The sequence below is a fragment of the Diceros bicornis genome, chromosome 4 (genome assembly GCF_020826845.1).
Source record: "Diceros bicornis minor isolate mBicDic1 chromosome 4, mDicBic1.mat.cur, whole genome shotgun sequence".
Lineage (NCBI taxonomy): Eukaryota > Metazoa > Chordata > Mammalia > Perissodactyla > Rhinocerotidae > Diceros > Diceros bicornis.
In genome coordinates this window covers 12,905,997-12,923,314 of record NC_080743.1, presented here as the reverse complement: position 1 = coordinate 12,923,314, position 17,318 = coordinate 12,905,997, and positions in this window count along the sequence as shown.

The window sequence follows — 17,318 nt, the reverse complement described above, 5'->3', positions numbered from 1 at the left end:
AGTGGATAAATGGGGTCCTTTGAACAGGCCATTCAGTGGAGAAGGTAGGCCTCTCAGGCGAGCACTTAGCAAAGCAGAAGGGAGAAAAAACAAGCTTTAATTACCACAGAGCCTTTAACTTTCATTTTTGTTACATATTGGAATTTGGCACTAAATTAAACTTATATGAATGTAATTGAACAAATAAAACCACTACATCAGCCTAATACCATTTACTCTACAAATTCTAGTGAAATTTGAAAATCTTCGAAAAGCTGAAGGATGATGGCCCTGACACTGAAAACTTGCCTTTTGACACCCAATCCATAAATTACATGGTGCAGACCAGCTGCATATGCCACTTGTGCTGAAATCAACAGAATGGGCTGCTAGTTCCTTTCACTTCACTTTAAGGCTTGAATTATATTTATGATGATATTTTTATAAATTAATGATTTGCTTGGCTGATCTAGTAACTTGTATTCAAATCATCCAAATTTTGATGGCAAACTTTCTCTTTAGAAAACAGTTTGATTAGGAGCCGCCCTGAGGCGTAGCAGTTAAGAGCGCACGCTCCACCCTGGCGGCCGGCGTTCAGATCCTGGGTGCACACCGAGGCACAACTCGTCACGCCATGCTGTGGCGGCGTCCCATATAAAGTGGAGGAAGATAGGCACAGATGTTGGCCCAGGGCCAGTCTTCCTCAGGAAAAAGAGGAGGATTGGCATGGACGTTAGCTCAGGGCTGATCTTCCTCACAAAAAAAAAAAAAAAAAATGAAAATGGTTTGATTAAATTTAAGAAAACAAGGGGAAAAGAAAGCATAAGAATTTTCTGTTTACTCACTGGTGTTTTGTTTTCCTTCATCCCAGGAAAGAAGAAGCTTGCTTATGTTTTGATAATGCAGTTTATCTGTCAGATGGTGCAGGCAGGAGCCAGCTGTTTCCCATAAAGATATCTTGGGAAATGGCAATGGTGCTGTCTACGATGGCAGATGCTATCTGATACCATTTCTAGGGGATAGTTCCTGTTGAAATGTTCTAGAAGGGTTTTCTAAAGAACAGGCCAAGTTGTCAAGAATGGTTAGTGCTGATACACACCAAAGTCAACGGAAAATAAGTAGAGAGAAAAGTAAAATCCTCTTTGAAGGAGGGGAAAGGTTCAGAAGATGGTTAAAAGCAGCCCATGTCCACAGAGTGTGTTGAGAGGGGGACTGGTAAAACTGTCTGATAGTGGGGCTGAAAGTTGAAAGCTGTGGCCATAGTCACTAGCGCCCAGATCTTAGTAGATGTTTTCAGAACAAAGGTTAGGGAGCCGAGCTTGATGACAGGAGGAAGAGAAAGCAAAGCTCACAAGTCCTCACATGCTTGGAGCTAGGTCATTTATATAGGTTGATCTTCCACTGAAGGACATTAAGAATTCTCCTCACAGTCACCAAAGAGGAATAGAGCCTCTGCATATGGAGCGGCAGACCCAGGCCTGGGCTCCATATGGGTGAGAGGCAAGACAAACAGCAACAGTTCCAGAGGAGGGAGCCCAGGGGAGAGAGAACTGTGAAGGTACCGTCCATGACAAAGGAATATGGAGACAAGGAGTTCAGGGAAGACAGGACAAGCTTCTGTCAAGTGTTTTAAGAGCTGTCATGTAGAAAGTCTTGGTCTGTGAGTTCCTGAAGGCTGGGCTAGAATCCCCAGGCAGAAATGACAAAGTGTATAAGTCATCTGAACGTGCGTAAAACCAGTATGTTCGATAAGCAAAGTGTGTGGGTATAAACATAAACAAAAGTTGACTTTCATCTCACGCTGTCTCTTTAAACCTGCTCTTTGGGAGTAGTCTTTCCCTACTCTGGGCAAGTCCATGACTTTTCTGTTTCCTTTTAAGTAAAAGAAAGTTCTACGGCTACTTAAAGTCAAAAGCACAGCCTCAAACCAGCAATTAAAAATGATAGGGATGCCAGAAGGGGTGGCCCTTCTCTGTTTCCCTGCCTCTTGCTGCTTCTCCTCCCCCAGCTTGCTCACAGTGATTTCTGACCCTTCCAGGTAGAAGCAAAGGAAGGAAAGAGAGAGGAGGGGGCAGGAAGGGCCATACTGGCTGCTCTGCTACATGGTCTCATGTCTGCAGTTCCCTTGATCTGGGTGAGTGCAATCTGGTCTGACAGTTGCTCCTTTCCCCTCTGCCCCAAGGAATCTTCCTCCAGCTTCTCTTCTGCTGAAGCTTTAGTGTTCTTTGGGTAGCCATTGAACAAGATCTAAGAAAACTCGTACTATGGCTTGCTCTCACACACACATAAGTGCAGACCCTTCCCCATGCAGCGGCATTTCTCCTCTGCTTCACTGGCCAAGCAGCTGGCCAGCCTTTCTCTCTAGATCCTCGCTTGGTTCCTTGCGCCTGCCAACTGTAAGAGGCAAGTGTTCAGCTCTCCAAGTGGACCCACTGACGCTCCCTTTCCCTTTAATTGAGATGATGGTAAGCAAGGGACTCTCCAACCTTTTCCCCACAAGAGCATTTCCAATCTCCAACAACTTGACCCTTTTATAGCCTATATATTGCAGACAAGTCTAACAATTTCTCAACAATAGCCATCTGTCTCACAATTCCTTTTGGAATTTACTGTTTATTGTCGAGAGAAACTGAATTAAGAAGAGTTCCATCTTAACACCTTATTACCCAAGAGAGGAATTGCAGATAAATAGTATACTACTTATCGTGCTGAGTTGGGAGGTGGAGTCAGTTGATAGTCTCCAAACTTTACCTCGGCCTTGATATGCAATTTTATGGCAGTGCCTCGCGCCTGTAGGTGGAGACCTGAGGGATGTCTCAGGTGGTGCTTTGGCTCCTCCACCCTTGCATCAACTGGAGCAGCCCCACTATTGTTTCTTATACGTTAAGTTTTTACATAAGACTTCATTGGAAGGGGGTTATACTGCCAAATAAAAGGCTACTTACGCAGCAAAAACACCTTGACTGATGACTCATTCACTCGTTTGCCTACTTTAAGTAAGGGGACACCAGTCGAGGCAGGTTCACTCTGATCCTAGGTGTTCAGAACTGCTATCACAGCTAATCAGCAGTTTCCAGTTCCAATTCCAATGAAAAATAGCTCTTTTTAGGTCAGCCATTTACTCATTGGGGAAACCTGGGTGAGTTACTGAAATTCTGTATATTTCAATTTTCTCATCTGTTAAATATCTATCTGGTAGTATTGTTTTGTATCCTGTTATGTCGAGTGCCTAACCTGATATCACAATCACTGTTGGTACTCAGGAAATCACAGCTATATGGCCTATCAAAGCTGCCTTGGAAGTTAACAAGCAACATTCCCAGGACCCACCCTCTACTATGTCATCAGTTTGAAGGATTTTGCTCTGATGATACCTGTGCCAAGGGGAAACCATTTGTCCTCTCAAACTGTTTCCATCTCCTACTCCCTAAGTGAGAGATTTAAACCTCTCAGAGAGTTTCCTTGGAGACTTTTATCTTGGGTGCAGGCACAAATTGCCCATCTGGGCAGCTGTGCCTAAACAGAAACTTGAGCAAAATTCATTACTGGATAGTCCAGAAATGTCCTCCCCAATTTGAATGCAGACCAGCCACAAGGCATCGGAAGGAAGTTTTATGAAGACAAAAGAATTAACAATTGTTATAGATTCTGCTTGGAAATTACAATCACCTCAAGTCTACTAACTTCCAACATTTCTCAGTGCCCCCAGGGAGTAATTCCCAATATCATAAATTCCAGATGAAGGATGGATCCTGTGAGGGTTAATTTTATGTGTCAACTTGGCTTGTCTATGGTGCACAGTTGTTTTTGGTTTAGATGTTGCTGTGAAAGTATTTTGGCATGTGATTAATATTTAATCAGTAGGCTTTTAATAAAGCAAATTACCCTCCATAACGTAGGTGGGCCTCATCCAATCATTTGAAGGCCTTAAGAGCAAAAACTAAAGTTTCCTGGAAAAGCAGGAATTCAATCTCAAGACTACCACTCCTGCCTGAGTTTCCAGCATGCCTAACCTGCCCTGCAGATTTCAGACTCAAGACTTCAACATCAGCTCCTACTTGAATTTCCAGCTTGCTGTCCTCCCCTACAGATTTCAGACTTGCCAGCCCCTACAATAACATGTGCCAATTCCTTAAAATAAAGCTGTCTCTATATCTATATATATCTGACTGGTTGTTTCTCTGGAGAACCCTGACTGATAGAGATCCCATCTTGCTACTCCTCGCTATAGCCAGCACAGTGCTGAACCAACTTTTCTTGGGTGGAGTTGGTCATTCATTGAACATGAACTATAGTGCAAGTGGCCACAAGATTGGGCTCTATCGGGAAAAGCCTAGGGTTTGACTCTGCCCTGCCACTTACTGCCTGTACCAGGCTCGTCTTTGGTGTTCATCCCTGCAAACTTTTTGACAGAACTCAGCCACATGAAGCCCAGGTCGTTCTCTCTGGCACCGCCTGTGGTCTCTGCCTGCATTGAGCCCTTTGTGGCAGAAGTCACAGTTTCTTCAGTACCTAGGCCCACTGACCCAAGGAGACTCTATCTTCCCAAAATGTTTGCCAAAAGGGAGCAGGCGACAAACTAGAAGCGCAGTAAAATTAATGCCACATGAGAAAGCTGTAAATAAAAAGAAAGATAGGAAATAGGAAAGAGCCAGAAGATAAATTTCGTGTTCTCCCTCTCCACGATGGGCTGCCCTGAGATGCAGTGGTTCCACATGGATGCCCAGACTCTCCAGGGAATCCAACGGGACCAAGCAGACAGCTGTGGAGAAAAGCTTCCAGTAAAGCACCGCTTTGAATTGCTTTCCCTCCTTCCTTGCCTCACTTCTTTTCCTTCATCTATGACTCCCTAGAATTGCATGCCCCACCCCTCAATAAAGTGTCAGCATGTAAGTTTTGCCTAAGTTTTGTCTTAAAAAGACCTGGGCTAAGACACTAGCTGTATGACATTGGTAAATCACTGGACCAGCCTAAGCTCCAAATTCCTCATCTTTAACATGGAAATAGTAAGAGTATTTTCTTCATAGCAATGGTTTAAGGATTGGATGAGATAATGCACAGATCCTGGGGATGCTTTTGATGAACGACGACTATGGTTGTTGCTGCCCCAAGCAGTAAGTACACAGAGGCCACCTCACTTAGGCGAGGGGTGAACAATTTCCAGTGCCGCCTGTGACTGAGTGGCTCAATCTGTCTAATTCTGGGGCCTATAGATTGGAAGCGGGATGCTGCTGGACACATAAGCCAAGTTCCCTAATAAGAGCAGAGCAGAAGGCCTGTTCCCTAGGGGCAGCTGGCTCCCAGGTAAAAGGGGGGTGAGGAGATGACCATTCTCACCACTCCTCCTAACCTTGCTCATCAGCATCTTGATTTCTGGAGGGAGGAGGAAAGGGCAGGGCAATCAGCCAGAAGTGTTCAGAGAAAGTTCTTTCTTATGAAAACCAGGAGTGGTGAAGACATACTCCATCTACTACCATGCATTGTACCACTTTATCATGTCCTACCTTGAATAAGGAGTTGTTGGGGTGGCATTGGGGAGATTTCTCAAGAGGAAATGTCATTCGTCCTGAAACAGGAAATAGGATGGATTTTGAGGCTGCAATTTCAGGGCTAGAGTGCAAAGTTATGGGAAGGAGCTGGTTCTAGGCTCCAGGCCTTTGCAGATATGTCTTGGGGAATATGGTGTGTGTGTGGTGGGGGGGAGTGTTTGCGTGTCTGTGTGTGCATGCACGTGTGTAAAATAGAGAAGCCATAGAACCAAGTAGATAAAATGATCGAGAACCTGGGTTTATGGGAGTAGCTGAGTATACCCAGGGTAGGTGATCAGAAGAGGGGCATCCTCTTCTCCTGTAGACCTGGAGAACCCCCAGCTGCACCAGGGACAGGAACAGGGGTGTGATGTCACTGCCCTCCTTCAGCAGAGAGGAGTTGTGCCAGGCTCCAGGATTGCCAGGCGGGGGGCTGGGGGTTTATGATCAAGTCGCCAGGCTGCCAATGTTTCAGTGACTCCACATGGCACAGCAGCCAAAAGAATGAGAGTCTTTAAGAGAATGCAAAGCATTCTCTCTTCCGGGCCATACTGATAGAGAACTCCTTAGGCTGAGGAAGTATAATTGGGATTCTGGAAGCTACCATGACAAGAAGGAAAAAGGACACACTTGTGGTTAGGATGAGGTCTCAGAGTTATTTCATTAGATTATTTAAAAGATCAGCTCCTCTTTTTTTATTCCCTGAGTTTGTAACTTAAGATGTTTTCTTGTTTACACCTTAGTTTTTTGGAGACAGGATAGCATTATCATTAAGAATGCATATTCTAGAGCTTAACTCTCTGGATTTAAATCCTGGCTCTGCCACTTACAAGCTTTGTGACCTCTGCTTCAGTCTCCTCAAATGTGAAATACGGATGGTAATAACTAACTCATGGGATGTAGGGAGGATTAAAGAAAGTTAACACAAGGGAGCACTTGGTAGAGTGCCTAGCACATAATACGTGTTCATGAAATGAAACATCAGGTAGCAATAGTGCCTTGGTTTTTTTCCCAGAGATCTTGCCTTCCCCAGTGGAAATGGAGGTTCCCAAACGTTCTCAGAACAGGCTGAGCACGCTCACAATCAACTCAATGAGGGAGCCCTTTCTTCAAAAGAAAGAGACTGAGCTGAAAAGAGACAGAATGCCAGAATTCCGAGTTTGATGTTAGGGCTTCCAGCTGAGAGTTATTTTAAGGTACAAGCAGGTAGTGTCATGAAGACTTGGGAGCAGCTCAGTGACCCACAGAGACACCTCTGGCAAGCAAATCACATAACAGAGCCCAGGGTGTTCCTCAGAGATTCAGGCTGGGGCCCGAACTGGATTATTTTTGTTTCCATTTCTAAGGAGAAGCTGGAAGGGAGGGGAACTTGGGTTCAGCGAGTAAAATGAGGGTATTGGATGAGATGATCTCTAAAGACTGTTCCAGCATTCTGTAAAGCAGTGAGTCTGTGAGCATGACAAAAGAAGGGAGATCTAAAAATATTCAAGGCAGGAGAATTCAGGCAGATGCTCAGGAAAATATGTCCCAACCAAATTCCTGCTGAGCCTCAGAGTACCTGGTAAGGGAAATGATGTGAGTTTCATACCCTGACTTATGGAAAATAAAATGAAGTACATAAGGTTGGGGAAAATCTTACACTGGCAGAGAGATAAGCTTCTTTATCCAGCCAGTCTCTCCTCATTTCACCATGGCTGGAAGTTGTTTTGTCAAAGAACGCTTTAAAAGGATGTGGATGGACAAGTCCAACAGTGGCAAGAATTAAATTATCCTTATTCTCTTTTGAAATCGCCTGTTTGAGCAATGGTTATTAGGCCCAGACTTACAAGAGTAAAATAATTCATGATTTACATTCAAGTGTGACTGTCTGAAGATCTCAGGACTAATCTAATAGCCCCACATGTCTCTAGGAAGCAGTCCAAATAGTTGTGATATGTAATATAGTTTGTGTGCTATAAGGTCATGAAATTAGACTGTAAAACTCCATTTGATGGATAAAGATATTAAAATGGAATTAAAGTATTGTTACAGGGGAGGAATTCTTGTGCTTCAAGAGATGAAAGATGGGGGAAGCTTTGGCAAGTCCAGGGAAGAGAGAAGCAGCTGCTGTACAAATCTCTTTGCTATTATTCTACCAGAGCATCCCTAAAATTGCCAGTCCAGGATCTCTCGCCCTACACAAACACCAATCATTCTGCCAAGATGTTGGCTCAACATTCAACATAGAAGCTGAAGCCATTCTATTCAGTCCGTCAGCAAAGCCTCAGTCTCACCATGCTCCTTCTCTCTTAGCCATTCAGTCTCTAAGATGGCCTTTGTCATCCTGCTTATCATTCTTTCTTTGGAAGAAAGAAGAAGAGAAAGGAAGAGAAATCTTACACGGCATCTGCTGAAACCTGAGACGAGACAGCAGTCTTCCACTAGTGCTGTGTTCCTGCTCACACCAAGCTTCACTCTCTTAAAAGCATAGCACAATTTCAAAAAGCAAAGCAAAGCATAAATGTTATGGTTCCAGCATGGGCACAGAGGACACGCCTGTTAGCACAAATGCCCTTTATCTCCAGCTGTCAGCCTCTTTAGGAAAGGATTCTCATATGAGAACGACCTCCGACAACACTGAGTGTATGGGCTTCTTACCATCTAGGGAAGAAGTGGTTACATCCACACATGTTAGCACACTAGGTAAAGAAAATATACTCACCTCCAAAAAATTGACCCCATCTTCTTGGCCACTCAGTGACTCAGATTTCCTACCTGAAAATTAGAAAGCTAGGCTCAAGCCAGTGTCTCTGTGACTAGCCAAAATGTCTGAATATTTAAAAATATGTGGATGTGGGGTACCAAACGCACTTATCCAGAGGGCTGAGTCACATTTTGGCAACCATGTAATGCCAAATAGCATCTCGGTCAAAGATTTTATGGAATTTTAAAAAATCAGCAAAAGGAATTTTTGGTGTAAACAAAATAGACTCAATTATAATTTTTTGAACCCCCAGGGCTGCCTTAGCTCTGACTGTGCTTTGGTTGGTTTGCTGCCAGGCCACCTGTCTCACTTTCTCAACCTTCACTGTAACATATGCAGTGAAAAAAAATTTAAGACCTGGGTTCAAATTCTAGCGTACTAGGAAAGCTTCTTGGCTACCCTGCACCTCACTTCTATCATCTGTAAAGTGGGAATGAGAATAATTTACCCTTTAGTATTGTCGGAGGAGTAAACATAATGTTCTTTAGGCCCCTAGCTTACAGCAGACCTTCAATAAATAAACAGTAGCTTAATGAGGGAAAACAGTGTGAATTAGCACCTGCACAGACCGGATCATTCATCACGAAACTGTTTCAATTCCCTGCCACTGTCCCAGGGTTTCTCAGAAGTGTGATCTCTGACCATTTGCTGCAGAATCCCTCAGAGTGCTTATACGAGACAGAGATTTCTGGTCCCCATCCAAGATGTGGCAATCAGAATCCCTGGGAATCACCATCTCTAGTATCTCCCCAGTCTCCAGATGACTTTCGAGTATCTTAAAATTTGAGAACCACTTAATTAAAGCACTAGTCAAAACTTATTACTCTTTTTAGTCATTGGTTTGTAAAGAGATAGATAAGTCATATGTTTCATGATTCTAAAGCACTCTCTGCGGTTCCTGAGTCCTGAGGTCCACAGGTCCTATGAAAGATTAGATAATATGGTCAATTTAGGGGTTTAAAAAGCTAGTCAAGGTAGTTCATAGTGAAGCTGTCTTTTTATCTTTCCTTGACTTGCTGGCCAACTAAGTAATTCAGTGCTATTATTTAGACCCAATGGGCAGCACTTACCCAATTCCCTGGGCTATTAAATACAATTTTATATTATTTGCTCAGTTAGCCTAATAAAATTCCAAGTACTGTAGAAGACGCCTAGACTCAAATCCACTTATTCATAGACTTGATAGTCCAAGAGTCTTGATCCAGGAGCACAGAAGTCTTGAACTTACAGTTGAACAGAGAAAAATTATTCAGCAGGCATGAGACACTGGGGTAGTGTGGATCCATGTTAGCACAAAGGTGAGAATCTGAACAGCAAACACTGGCCACTTCTTTGGCAATGAAGAAGTGCAGCTCTGGGCTATCTGCTGTAAAAGCAAAAATAGAGTTGGCAGAGCTGTCAGGTTACCAGTGTTCATCTAGCAGTGAAACCAGGGAATCTCCATGAAGCCTGAAAAGTAAGTGAGCCAATTTCACTGGCAAAGACTGGAAGCTCCCCCTTAGCATTAGAGGAGCCTTTCTTAAACGGGACCCACAGCTGAGTAGTGAGTGATATGGAGAACGTGGAGAGGAGCCATGAAGGGCAATCAAGATCAGTCAGGCTTAGGAGAAATAAATTCTTCGAGGGACTGGTCTCCTTAAGACCAGAGCAATAGAGTTGAGGGGTGGGAGGGTGGCTGTGCAGGGGAGATTAACGGTGCATTTAGATGGCTAAGGGATAGTTATGAGTGTAAGTATTTCTACTAAGAACATCAAAAGAGAAAGCTTGGGTGGAACTTCGGCAGAAATAGGCTTGAAATTGAAGACCTGATTGTGAGGGAAAGTGTTATTGTTTCAGTGTTTTAGGGAAAGCTCTAACACTGCTTTCCCATATCACAGCACCCTCTCCTCTCCACTTCCTACTTGCCTCACCCCTCACACCAGTAGGCACCAATTCTTGATTTAGAGCCAACAATACGCCAGAGACTGGGCTAACTGCTTTATATTTCATCTCATTTAATCCTCATGGTAACCCTGCTATGTGGGTAGTGGTGTGCTCATTTAAAGAAGAGAAAACAGGCTCCATGAGATTAAGCAAGTTTCCCAGGGTCACACAGGCAGAAAGTGGCAGACCCGATGTCTCTTGTTCCAAATCTCTGAACATATTTTATCCTGCCCCCTCACTCTCTCATAGACCAGGAGGCTGGTGTGGCTAGAAGCAAGCAAGAGAGGGAGGGAGTGGGTGAGTGAGTGAGTGTGGGCGAGGGCAGGAGATGAGGTCAAAAAGTAACAGGGTGGGGGCAGGGGCAGCCACCTGATGATAAGCGCCCTTAAAGGCCACGGAGGACGTTGGATTTTCTGCTGAATATGAAGGGAAGCCACTGGAGAGTTTTGGGCAGAGGAGCACTAACCTAGGTTTTAAATAGATCTGTGTGAACTTGTTTTAGGGCAGAAGGGATGAAAGCCAGGAAAATAGTGGTGTAGCTATTTAATAGTCCAGATGAGAAATGGTGGTTTGCACTAGGTGTTAGTGGTAAAGATGTGGGTAAGTGGGTGGATTCTAGAGACATTTCAAGGGTTAGACAAACAGCATCTGATGAACTGGCAAGTGATATGCCCAACATCAGTAGTAAGGCTGGACTGGGGCTGGAACAGGCTCTGACTACCTGAAACCAAACCCTGAGATCTTTCGCTGAACTAGTGAGCCATGGCCACAGGTTACTGAGAAAGGGATTTGCTGAGCCAGAGGCCAAAATATAGAAAGTTTCCAGTGTGTTAAACTTAGGACTGAGTTGTCTGCGTGTGTGTGTATCCTGTATGTCTGTGGCCTGTTCTCCTCTCATACCAAAAAGGAGGAGAGTTGACAGCAGATTGACCAGAACACAGTTAAAAGAAAATTGCCAACCCCGTGTCCAAACATTTCAGCCCCCTTTGAAGACTAATGGAGCAAGGTCAGCTGCCAGCCCAGAGCAGCCACCACAGGCATGGTGAAAGGTAGATGTGTGTTAAGCTATATTAGGTAGAGGACGGGAGGAGTCACTCAAAGGAAATGCAAGACCGTGGCCACATTTACACAGCAAAAGCCAAGTGGAAGATTGAGCAATTACCCAGTAACTGCAGGCTGGGGAGTCAGCCAATTTGGGTAACTCAGATAAAAACATGTGCTTTGGCTGATTCTCTCGCCTGAATTACTCGATAATGACCCAACTGTCTGTTTTGCTTAGTTGAAGAGTACAAGAAACAGGTCCATCTGAGTCGGACACCTTCCATGGGCCATGGTGTAGCCCAGGCTGAGGAGCCAGCAGGGGAAAGGCTGCCCCTAGGAGCCTGCCTTCAAGCTGGCGTGATGAAGTTAACCTTGATAAAGTGCCCACGCTGTTGGTGCCCAGTGCTAGAGACCCTAAGAAGAACAGTCCCTACTCTGATGTTTCTCAAAAGCTAGACTTGAGATAAACTCAAGAAAGGATAATTATAATAAAATGTGTGAAGTATAGAGATAGCCTCCGAGGACATGACGGGAACACAAAGGCGGCAAGTGACCCACACTAGGATGGGGTGTGGGATGGGGAACAGTCAGTGAAGGCTTCCTGGAGGAGATGATGCTTGAGTTGGGTCCTGGAAGATGAGTACTTATTAGCCAAGAAAAGAGAGATGGGGAAGGGAGAGGGAAGGCTAGTGTGAAGTCTGGTGGCATTTTTCCCTCTAGTGATAAGAGTTTATCAAAGAATATTAATGAATAATATTCAGGCTTGACTATGCACCAGACACCTTACTAAGCAGTTCATAAGCAATATCTTATTGCCTCTTCACAATAACCATTTGGGAATGGTGCTACTATTATTCTGTTTTGTGTATGAGAAAACTGAGGCATAGAACAGTTCAATAATTTGCCCACAGTCACACCGGTGGGGTGTGGCAAAACCAGGACTTCAGACTGAATGACTTCAAAGTCTTTGCATTGCTTCTCCCTGTCTTGGTTTTGTCTGTAACGCGGCTTCTGTAGCTCTGAGTGCTGCCATGCAGTTTCCACACGTCCACGACAGATCAGAATAAACTTACGCTCCACAGAGGCCAGAAGTCTGCTCTCAGAGTGGAACTCTAGCAGGCGAATGACACACAGAGGCGGCAACTCTGCTTCACCTGCCCACACCTGAGCCAGCTCAGCACCCCCTCAACTCTGCCCTCTTTGTCCCTGGGACCTTGTCCCCAGCCCTCTGGGAGATCAGGGCGCTCCTCAGAGCCCCTGAATTCCCTGCAGACTCTGGCTGCCTCCACTTAGTTTCACCCTCGTCTCTCTCCTTCCATGGTAACAGTAGTGCAGGCCTGCCAGAGGGTGGGATCCATGTCTTGATTAGAATTTTCCTGATGCCTCTCCCACCTGCCTTCCATTACTGATCTCCTGCAAGTGCCAGGTTCTGCTGAGAAGCCTGCAAAGCTAGCTTTGCCCACCAAGTCTCCTGAGACACATTTTTACCATTGTCATAAAATGCAGGCCATGTTCCGAAAGATAAATGATGAACTAGGAGAATTGCACATTGTCTTGTTTGGAGGAGTTTCAACCAAAGATGAAATTTTGTGGTTCAGAACCAAGCTGGCAAAGTAGCAGACTCATTCCAGTGCATCTGAAAGAAATGAGCTAATAACTAGTAGTGGTTCTCCAGAGACTTCATTCTGGTTCCGGGAAGTAAATATTTTGAAATTGAATTTGTAACAATGGTTTCCATTTTCAAATACAGCTTCATAATTCCTTTGCATTTAAAAAATAAATTTTTGCAAACATTCAAATCACCTCTACAAGCTAAATTATATAGTGATTTTCTACATCCAAATTACAGGTAACACTTCTACTTGCCTGAAAAACTCTTTAAGAAGGGAGTTGATGTGGAGAGCAAATAGATGTTTCCCGTTTGTACTGAGGTCAGGATAAGAGAACTTCATTTGAGAACGTGGAATTCATTACCAGCGCAGATGCCGTACCTCTGACTTTATTTGAAGAAATGGATAGCATGCCGTCTTCCTAGGGTTGCTCAAGGTAGGGCAGTGCTTGCCAGACTTCTGGTGTTCCAACACCCAGACTCAGTTTGCCTGATCTCCTGCCACTAGCCCCAGCCTCCTAAATTAATAGATCATGTTTTCACCATCTCTTTTCCATTCATCATCTCACTTTAGCCTCATAAAAATCTTCCTTTTACTGTTGAGGAACCCAGCATCCAGGGAGGCTAAGTGTCCTTGTTATATAGTTCATTGGTGTCAGAGAATGTGCTAAAATCTAGGTGTTCTGCATCTCATACTAAGTGGTGTACAAATAATATACAAATCCACAGGTATATAAAAAACATTTGCTTAAGGAAAGGAGGAAGAATATTTTCTTTGAGAATTTAAGAAGAGCTCTATTGGAACTTCAAGTTATCCTAGGACGCTCAGGCAAGGAGTATTATTCTGATGGTTTTCTTACCACCTTAATTCAATCAACCGAGTGTTTACCTAGTGCCTACTCTGTGGCAGGCACAGAATAGCAAGGCCGTCTCAGGACTCACTGCCCCTTCTCTTACTTCTTAACATCCTTCTTTCTTCCTATGATACCACCCCTCCACACACACACAGAGTACCCCTAAACTCTGCTTTCAGCCCCCATCAAGTACAGATCTTTGGTAAGGACTGTGCATGTTGATACAACGTAGAAAAGGAGAAGGGCGTTTCCTGCAGGGGTTTTCACATCCCCTGAGCCTTGGAAGTCTATCTTTTTTAGAGTTGCTTATGAAACCCAAGCAATTGGGAACCACTTATGAATTTATTCTCCCGAGATTTCTACAGATTTATAAAAATAATCTGGTGCTCTGGAGAACTCTTGCATAGTAAAACCAAAGGCCTAATTATGTTCATCCAAGTTCCTTAAGTTTCAGTTCACTCACCTGTTGAATGGAGACATGATGACGTACAGAAAAGCATTTGAAAAGTGTGAAGGCCCGTGTAAATAAAGGTACCAATATAATCAACAAAGCTAATATGATAGCATCAAGAGCGCCAGGTACTAAAGTAAAATATCTGATATCAAGTGAATGACACTTCAGCTGAACAAATGCTCAAGAATGTTCACTTAGCCATGGGTACAGAATAACTGAAGGAATAAAGGTCATAAAAGTGGTAGCTTGTGTTTAATTTAACTCCCTTTACAAGAAACTAGTTCTCTGAAATGTAAATTAAAATTTCACGTCAAGTAATAAATGAAATTTAAGGCTTTACAAATTATCTTTTTGAGCATCAGATTGGAAAAATAAGATATTAATTCCACTGGTAGGCAGGATAGACAAGTGCTCTGGAAACACTTCCAACACTGCTGGTGGAGATGCAAATTAGTGCAGCATTCTGGGGGCAATTAATAACTTTCAAGAGTCTTAAAACTATGCAGGCACATCCATTCCACTTCTAAGAATTCAGACTTGGGAAATAAGGATGTGAATAAAAAGGTAGCTATGAAGATGCTTATCACGGTGTTGCTTAAAATAGAGTCCTTAAACTATAGAAGTGAAGAATATGGTATCTAAAGTCACTGAGTTGTTAGATTCAAATCTTGGTTTTATTACTTCTCACCAAGATACTGGACACACTACTTTCTAATTTCACATTTGTAAAATAAGAGTGATAATAACAGAACCTGTTCCAGGAGATGGCTATAAATATTTAACACAATACACCTACTGCTCTCAGGGCACATTGAGAGTGCTCACAATGTTAGATTATGTCCATTATAATGAAAATTTAGAAACAACCTACATATCTAACAAATTGTTTCATCCAAGCAATGTAATACTATATATCAACTAAAATGATGTTTCAGATGAATATTTGACTTGGAAAGATGTTTATTATATTAAAGGGGAAAAACAGGCTAGAAAATAGTATTTACTCTGTGACTGAATCCAAGCAGATGTTTATTAGACATTATCCAGTATACTTGAAGTTGTTTTGAATTCAAATTCATTTCTCTCTCTAAAAATTTAGTCATATTTCAAAAAAGCAAAAATCAAATAGTGCTAATTTCAGTTCCTTTACCTCCTGGGGTGTTGGCCATTGACAATCTTTCCTGGGCTACTATGCTTTTGATACTTAGTGTACTGCAATCCAAATGATTTCTGTTCTAAATAACAAAATAGAAGCACTTCTTTTACTAACGGGTAAAATCTTCCATGCCATGACAAAAATCCCAAGATCTCATCTAGTTTCATAATACTACTAGCATAATTACATATGTAATTTACCAAGTCAAGAAATACTACAGCTATCGGCTTTCAAATGCCTATAACAATTTTTAAAAGCATGAACTATGATTCTAACAATGTTTATTATGGGATACTCAAAGCAGATGTACTTATAATTTAAAGAAATGTGGAATTTTAAGAATTGCATTTGCATAATGTAAAATTACTGCTAAATGTTAACGCTACTTTTCCTACTAACAAGAGGATACTTAAGAGTACTGACTTAGTGTGACTTGTTTCAATGTTTGAATTGGTGATTCATCTGATTTGCATAGCAAAAAAGTTATCCTTACCCTTTCTCAGCTCATAAATCTCTGAATGCATAAGAGATAACTACTTGTTACTCAGGTCTTTGCTAGTCCAACAATACAAAGTTTTCTTCCTCCAGTCCTCACAAAAGCTGTTTGATCACCCCTCAATTTCACGCAAACAAGTATTGTGCCCACATGCTTACACTGAATATTAAAGCATGGAAATACTTCAATTCTTTCCTAACTTAAAATTATAAAATTAGGACCTCTGACTTCCACCAATAAAAGGGAAAACATAGTCATATGTTTGTGTCACATGTAACTTTTTTTTAGTATTTTCATATCTATCTCATTACTAATATCAACAACTTTATATGCAAGATATATAAATCTCATTCATTTTGACAGCTTTGAGCCTCTGTTATGGAAGTTTTACTTCATACTTTGGGCATTCATCTTTGGAACTAAAAGAGGTGATGATGTGGTTTGTAAAAACTCTCTGTACAGTCAGAGGGTGAGAGTACAGAGAAAAGACAAAAGGGAGAGAAGGAATCACAATTAAGCACCTCCCAAGCTAAATGATGCCAATTATATCCAGCTGGGAAACACTATAAGCTGAAAACCATGCAGAGCAGAGCTTGGCTAGACTACAAGAGCTCTCCTTGACATCTGGTAAAGGTAAATCTGACCTCACCACTGCATGCCTGGGACAGGTAGACAAAAAGCCAAGGAGCTTAGCATCAATCTCACAAGATCAGATAGAGTGACCGTTGGCTATGGTATTTGTTTTCGGCCAAAAGGATTCTAACTGGAGTAGCTAGTTTAAAAAATACAAAACTTCTTTCCTCCTTCTTCTCATAGTGAAACTTAGGTTTGTTGCTTCTGGTTTGAGGCAGATAGCAAGTTACTTACATCCACGCGATTGCTTTCTGGTTACATTTATGATTACTAGAATAGAATTACAAATACTCTGCTATTACTTCCAGTCCTCAGCCAGATGTGACTCGGCTAAGTTAAAACAAAGACTTAAAGATTTTTTATCATTACCTTTTTTTTCCTGACTTATATATGAAAGACAAGAAGTGAGTACTGATTAAGTTCTTTAAATCCAAAAATTGCTGAAGGTGGCACTACTTACTTTTGCAATTCCCAGACAAGCGTCCACTGCTACACAGGATCAAGTCCTGAGGTTTAGATTTCAGCTCTCAGAATCACAATCCCTAAAGAGAGTTCACCAGGAAGAAAAAGTAAAGAGTCTCCACTCTAGAAAGGTTGCTCAGCACCTCTGAATACTTCAACTCCCCCTTTCCACCCCTGAAGAAATATATTCTGATGGTCTATATTTCATCTCTGACTTAGATACCGTAAAAGGTCATTTTGAAAAGTGCTCTGCCTTTTCTTTCACATTAATTTTATTAGGTAGTCCAAAAGAGAAAATTTGTCAGATTAGATGTTTTCAGTTGTTCTTTTGTTGACTAATTTCAATCATCTACCAATAAGTTTTCTATTAAAATGTACTCACAACACAGCTCAAAACAAAATGATTTTTTTAATTGAGTTGTCATATCTGAAAGAGACTA